Here is a 5,000-nt window from a genome sequence, read left to right on the forward strand (position 1 = left end):
TTTAATTTTTTCAACTTATCAATGAATTTACTTGAGTTAAGAAGTAAAAGAGGTCTAAAGTTAATATTTTTGAGCACCTGCAGCCAAACCATACTGGACATGCCCAATCTCGTCTGTTCTTGGAAGCTATGCAGTGTTGGGCCTGGTTAGTACTTGGATGGGAGACCACCTGGGAATACCAGGAGCTGTTGGATGTAATTTTATACTGCCATAACATTCTTTTCTATTACATTTTACATTTCATTTTTCAACTTATCATTGAATTTACATGAGTTAAGAAGTAAAAGAGGTCTAACGTTAATGTTTTTGCGCACCTACAGCCAAACCACTCTGGACATGCCCAATCTCGTCTGATCTTGGAAGTTATGCAGTGTTGGGCCTGGTTAGTACTTGGATGGGAGACCACCTGGGAATACCAGGTGCTTTAGGTAATTTTATACTGCCATAACATTCTTTTCTATTACATTTTACATTTAATTTTTTCAACTTATCAAAGAATTTACTTGAGTTAAGAAGTAATAGAGGTCTTAAGTTAAAGTTTTTGAGCACCTACAGCCAAACCACACAGGACATGCCCAATCTCGTCTGATCTTGGTAGCTATACAGTGTTGGGCCTGGTCTGTACTTGGATGGGAGACCACCTGGGAAAACCAGGTGCAGTAGGTAATTTTATACTGCCATAACATTCCTTTCTATTACATTTTACATTTAATTTTTTCAACTTGTCAATGAATTTACTTGAGTTAATAAGTAAAAGAGGTCTAAAGTTAATATTTTTGAGCACCTACAGCCAAACCATACAGGACATGGCCAATGTCATCTTATCTTGGAAGCTATGCAGTGTTGGGCATGGTTAGTACGTGGATGGGAGACATCCTGGGAATACCAGGTGCTGTAGGTACTTTTATACTGCTATAAAATTCTTTTCTATTACATTTTACATTTAATTTTTTCAACTTATCAATGAATTTACTTGAGTTAAGAAGTAATAGAGGTCTAAAGTTAAGTATTTTGAGCACCTACAGCCAAACCACACTGGATATGCCCAATCTCGTCTGATCTTGGAAGCTAAGCATTGTTGGGCCTGGTTAGTACTTGGATGGGAGACCACCTGGGAATACCAGGTGCTGTAGGTAATTTTATACAGCCAAAACATTCTTTTCTATTACATTTTACATTACATTTTTTCAACTTATCAATGAATTTACTTGAGTTAAGAAGTAAAAGATGTCTAAAGTTAATGTTTTTGAGCACCTACAGCCAAACCACACTGGACATGCCCAATTTCATCTGATATTGGAAGCTATGCAGTGTTGGGCCTGGTTATTACTTGGATGGGAGACCACCTGGGAATACCAGATGCTGTAGGTAGTTTTATACTGACATAACATTCTTTTCTATTGCATTTTACATTTAATTTTTTCAACTTATCAATGAATTCACTTGAGTTAAGAAGTAAAAGAGGTCTAAAGTTAATGTTTTTGAGCGCCTAGAGCCAAACCACTCTACACATGCCCAATCTCGTCTGATCTTGGAAGCTATGCAGTGTTGGGCCTGGTTTGTACTTGAATGGGAGACCACCTGAGAATACCAGGTGCTGTAGGTAATTTTATACTGACATAACATTCTTTTCTATTACATTTTACTTTTAATTTTTTCAACTTATCAATGAATTTACTTGAGTTAAGAAGTAAAAGAGGTCTAAAGTTAATGTTTCTGAGCACCTACAGCCAAACCACACTGGACATGGCCAATGTCGTCTGATCTTGGAAGCTGTGCAGTGTTGGGCATGGTTATTATGTGGATGGGAGTCCACCTGGGAATACCAGGTGCTGTAGGTAATTTTATACTGCCATAACATTCTTTTCAATTACATTTTACATTTCATTTTTTCAACTTATCAATGAATTTACACGAGTTAAGAAGTAATAGACGTCTAAATTTAATGCTTTTGAGCACCTACAGCCAAACCACACAGGACATGCTCAATCTCGTCTGATCTTGGAAGCTATGCAGTGTTGGGCCTGGTTAGTACATGGTTGGGAGACCACCTGGGAATCCCAGGTGCTGTAGGTATTTTTATGCAGCCATAACATTCTTTTCTATTACATTTTACATTAAATTTTTTCAACTTATCAATGAATTTTCTTGAGTAAAGAAGTAAAAGAGGTCTAAAGTTAATGTATTTGAGCACCTACAGCCAAACCACACTGGACATGCCCAATCTCGTCTGATATTGGAAACTATACAGTGTTGGGCCTGGTTAGTACTTGGATGGGAGACCACCTGGGAATACCAGGTGCTGTAGGTAATTTTATACAGCCATAACATTCTTTTCTATTACATTTTACATTAAATTTTTTCAAATTATCAATGAATTTACTTGAGTTAAGAAGTAAAAGAGTTCTAAAGTTAATGTTTTTGAGCACCTACAGCCAAACCACACTGAACATGCCCAATCTCGTCTGATCTTGGAAGCTATGCAATGTTGGGCCAGGTTAGTACTTGGATGGGAGACCACCTGTGAATACCAGGAGCTGTAGGAAATTTTATACTGCCATAACATTATTTTCTGTTACATTTTACATTTCATTTTTAAACTTATCAATGAATTTACTTGAGTTAAGAAGTAAAAGAGGTCTAAAGTTAAAGTTTTTGAGCACCTACAGTCAAACCAAACTGGACATGCCCAATCTCGTCTAATCTTGGAAGCTATGCAGTGTTCGGCCTGGTTAGTACTTGGATGGGAGACCACCTGGGAATAGCAGATTCTGTAGGTAATTTTATACTGACATAACATTCTTTTCTATTACATTTTACATTTAATTTTTTCAACTTATCAATGAATTTACTTGAGTTAAGAAGTAAAAGAGGTCTAAAGTTAATGTTTTTGAGCGCCAACAGCCAAACCACACTGGACATGCGCAATCTCATCTGATCTTGGAAGCTATGCAGTGTTGGGCCTGGTTAGTATTTGAATGGGAGACTATCTGGGAATACCAGGTGCTGTAGGTAATTTTATACTGCAATAACATTCTTTTCTATTAAATTTTACATTTAATTTTTTCAACTTATCAATGAATTTACTTGAGTTAAGAAGTAAAAGAGGTCTAAAATTAATGTTTTTGAGCACCTACAGTCAAACCACACTGGACATGCCCAATCTCATCTGATCTTGGAAGCTATGCAGTGTTGGGCCTGGTTAGTACTTGGATGGGAGACCACCTGGGAATACCAGGTGCTGTAGGTAATTTTATACAGCCATAACATTCTTTTCTATTACAGTTTACATTTAATTTTTTCAACTTATCAATGAATTTACTTGAGTTAAGAAGTAATAGAGGTCTAAATTTAATGCTTTTGAGCACCTACAGACAAAACACACTGGATATGCCCAATCTTGTCTGATCTTGGAATCTATGCAGTTTTGGGCCTGGTTAGTACTTGGATGGGAAACGACCTGGGAATACCAGGTGCTGTAGGTAATTTTATACAGCCAAAACATTCTTTTCTATTACATTTTACATTTAATTTTTTCAACTTATCAATGAATTTACTTGAGTTAAGAAGTAAAAGAGGTCTAAAGTTAAGGGTTTTGAGCACCTACAGCAAAACCACACTGGACATGTCCAATCTCGTTTGATCTTGGAAACTATGCAGTGTTGGGCCTGGTTAGTACTTGGATGGGAGACCACCTGGGAATATCAGGTGCTGTAGGTAATTTTATACTGCCATTACATTCTTTTCTATTACATTTTACATTTAATTTTTTCAACTTATCATTGAATTTACTTGAGTTAAGAAGTAAAAGAGGTCTAAAGTTAATGTTTTTGGACACCTACAGCCAAACCACACTGGACATGCCCAATCTCGTCTGATCTTGGAAGCTATGCAGTGTTGGGCCTGGTTCGTACTTGGATGGGAGACCACCTGGGAATACCAGGTGGTGTAGGTCGTTTTATACTGCCATAACATTCTTTTCTATTACATTTTACATTTAATTTTTTCAACTTGTCAATGAATTTCCTTGAGTTAAGAAGTAAAAGAGGTCTAAAGTCAATGCTTTTGAGCACCTACAGCCAATCTACACTGGACATGCCCGATCTCATTTGATCTTGGTAGCTATGCAGTGTTGGGCCTGGTCAGTACTTGGATGGGAGACCAACTGGGAAAACCAGGTGGAGAAGGTAGTTTTATACTGCCATAACATTCTTTTCTATTACATTTTACATTTAATTTTTTCAACTTATCAATGAATTTACTTGACTTAAGAAGTAATAGAGGTCTAAAGTTAATGTTTTTGAGCACCTACAGCCAAACCACCCTGGACATTCCCAATCTCGTCTGATCTTGGAAGCTATGCAGTGTTGGGCCTGGTTAGTACTTGCATGCATGTGAGTCCACCTGGGAATACCAAGTGCTGTAGGTAATTTTATGCAGCCATAACATTCTTTTCTATTACAGTTTACATTTAATTTTTTCAACTTATCAATGAATTTACTTGAGTTAAGAAGTAAAAGAGTTCTAAAGTTAATGTTTTTGAGCACCTACAGCCAAACCACCCTGGACATGCCCAATCTCGTCTGATCTTGGAAGCTATGCAGTGTTGGGCCAGGTTAGTACTTGGATGGGAGACCACCTGGGAATACCAGGTGCTGTAGGTAATTTTATACTGCCATAACATTCTTTTCTATTACATTTTACATTTAATTTTTTCAACTTATCAATGAATTTACTTGAGTTAAGAAGTAAAAGAGGTCTAAAGTTAATGTTTTTGGGCACCTACAGCCAAACCACACTGGACATGCCCAATCTCGTCTGATCTTGGAAGCTATGCAGTGTTGGGCCTGGTTAGTACTGGGACGGGAGACCACCTGGGAGTACCAGGTGCTGTAGGTAATTTTATATAGCCATAACATTCTTTTCTATTACATTTTACATTACATTTTTTCAACTTATCAATGAATTTACTTGAGTTAAGAAGTAAAAGAGGTCTAAAG

General features: G+C 37.1%; 2 non-coding genes and 13 pseudogenes across 2 annotated transcripts; all 15 read left to right on the forward strand.

Annotated features, from left to right (window-relative positions):
* The first annotated feature begins 75 nt into the window (after positions 1-75).
* On the forward strand, positions 76-194 carry LOC148456652 (5S ribosomal RNA; annotated as a pseudogene).
* A 118-nt stretch (positions 195-312) lies between these two features.
* Positions 313-431, forward strand: LOC148456653 (5S ribosomal RNA; annotated as a pseudogene).
* Positions 432-547: 116 nt separating this feature from the next.
* Positions 548-666, forward strand: LOC148456654 (5S ribosomal RNA; annotated as a pseudogene).
* Positions 667-1,017: 351 nt separating this feature from the next.
* On the forward strand, positions 1,018-1,136 carry LOC148456655 (5S ribosomal RNA). The gene has a single exon (XR_015874140.1). It is a non-coding gene; the product is annotated as a 5S ribosomal RNA (ribosomal RNA).
* A 116-nt stretch (positions 1,137-1,252) lies between these two features.
* Positions 1,253-1,371, forward strand: LOC148456656 (5S ribosomal RNA; annotated as a pseudogene).
* Positions 1,372-1,487: 116 nt separating this feature from the next.
* On the forward strand, positions 1,488-1,606 carry LOC148456657 (5S ribosomal RNA; annotated as a pseudogene).
* Positions 1,607-1,957: 351 nt separating this feature from the next.
* LOC148456658 (5S ribosomal RNA) lies at positions 1,958-2,076 on the forward strand (annotated as a pseudogene).
* Positions 2,077-2,192: 116 nt separating this feature from the next.
* Positions 2,193-2,311, forward strand: LOC148456659 (5S ribosomal RNA; annotated as a pseudogene).
* Positions 2,312-2,427: 116 nt separating this feature from the next.
* On the forward strand, positions 2,428-2,546 carry LOC148456660 (5S ribosomal RNA; annotated as a pseudogene).
* A 350-nt stretch (positions 2,547-2,896) lies between these two features.
* LOC148456661 (5S ribosomal RNA) lies at positions 2,897-3,015 on the forward strand (annotated as a pseudogene).
* Positions 3,016-3,131: 116 nt separating this feature from the next.
* Positions 3,132-3,250, forward strand: LOC148456662 (5S ribosomal RNA). The gene has a single exon (XR_015873364.1). It is a non-coding gene; the product is annotated as a 5S ribosomal RNA (ribosomal RNA).
* A 351-nt stretch (positions 3,251-3,601) lies between these two features.
* On the forward strand, positions 3,602-3,720 carry LOC148456663 (5S ribosomal RNA; annotated as a pseudogene).
* A 116-nt stretch (positions 3,721-3,836) lies between these two features.
* LOC148456664 (5S ribosomal RNA) lies at positions 3,837-3,955 on the forward strand (annotated as a pseudogene).
* Positions 3,956-4,545: 590 nt separating this feature from the next.
* On the forward strand, positions 4,546-4,664 carry LOC148456665 (5S ribosomal RNA; annotated as a pseudogene).
* Positions 4,665-4,780: 116 nt separating this feature from the next.
* LOC148456666 (5S ribosomal RNA) lies at positions 4,781-4,899 on the forward strand (annotated as a pseudogene).
* The last annotated feature ends 101 nt before the right edge of the window (positions 4,900-5,000 follow it).

The sequence above is a fragment of the Taudactylus pleione genome, unplaced genomic scaffold (assembly GCF_031769625.1).
Source record: "Taudactylus pleione unplaced genomic scaffold, aTauple2 ptg000967l, whole genome shotgun sequence".
Classification (NCBI taxonomy): domain Eukaryota; kingdom Metazoa; phylum Chordata; class Amphibia; order Anura; family Myobatrachidae; genus Taudactylus; species Taudactylus pleione.